The sequence below is a fragment of the Actinia tenebrosa genome, unplaced genomic scaffold, assembly GCF_029948245.1.
Source record: "Actinia tenebrosa isolate PJP-AT-01 unplaced genomic scaffold, QUT_ActTen_1.0 PGA_scaffold4__44_contigs__length_22323623, whole genome shotgun sequence".
Classification (NCBI taxonomy): Eukaryota; Metazoa; Cnidaria; class Anthozoa; order Actiniaria; family Actiniidae; genus Actinia; species Actinia tenebrosa.
In genome coordinates, this window is record NW_028292581.1 from 8,508,929 (window position 1) to 8,509,510 (window position 582).

Below are 582 nucleotides of genomic sequence, written 5' to 3' on the forward strand. Positions count from 1 at the left end.
ATGCGGTATCCCAAGGAGAAGGAAACGAAGGTCTATAAGACGTATTCACCATTGACAGAATTAGTTCATGAGAATTCCATAGGTATAATGGACCGCGGAGGGAAGTCAGTTTAGGACCCAGATGGTACTTTGTATCGACCAGAAAATGCACGACAGCGCATCAAAGCGCCGGTGAGACTGTAGGAGAGACTTCTTACGACGAAGGGCTCGCAGTGCAGTTTGGAACTTCTTAGCCGCACCAAAGAAAAGAAACGGTGTGGAAATTCCAGCCGGAGGTAGTTCCAGTAAGACTCGCTAAAGCACTTGTGTAGAAACGGCCACGGCAGGTCTGTGGACATGGATACCCGATGAAGACGAATCGTGTGCTGGATAGGAATACCAGGTGACCCCCGCAAGTTTAAAGCCGAGGAGGCCCAATTGTACAAGGAATTCACAGACCGTTACGGACATCCAGATTAACAGTTCTTTCAGTGTCTGCGTGGTGGTCAACTCCGACCGCCCAGCAAACTGGATTTCGTGACGGTTAACACAGCTGGAAATTTACAAAAAGACATACATCCACAATAATCTAGCGTGGTTACG

At 48.3% G+C, this 582-nt stretch overlaps 1 pseudogene; it reads left to right on the plus strand.

The window, feature by feature from the left end:
- Positions 1 to 582, plus strand: part of LOC148906967 (10 kDa heat shock protein, mitochondrial-like) — a 5,542-nt pseudogene continuing 4,960 nt past the window's right edge.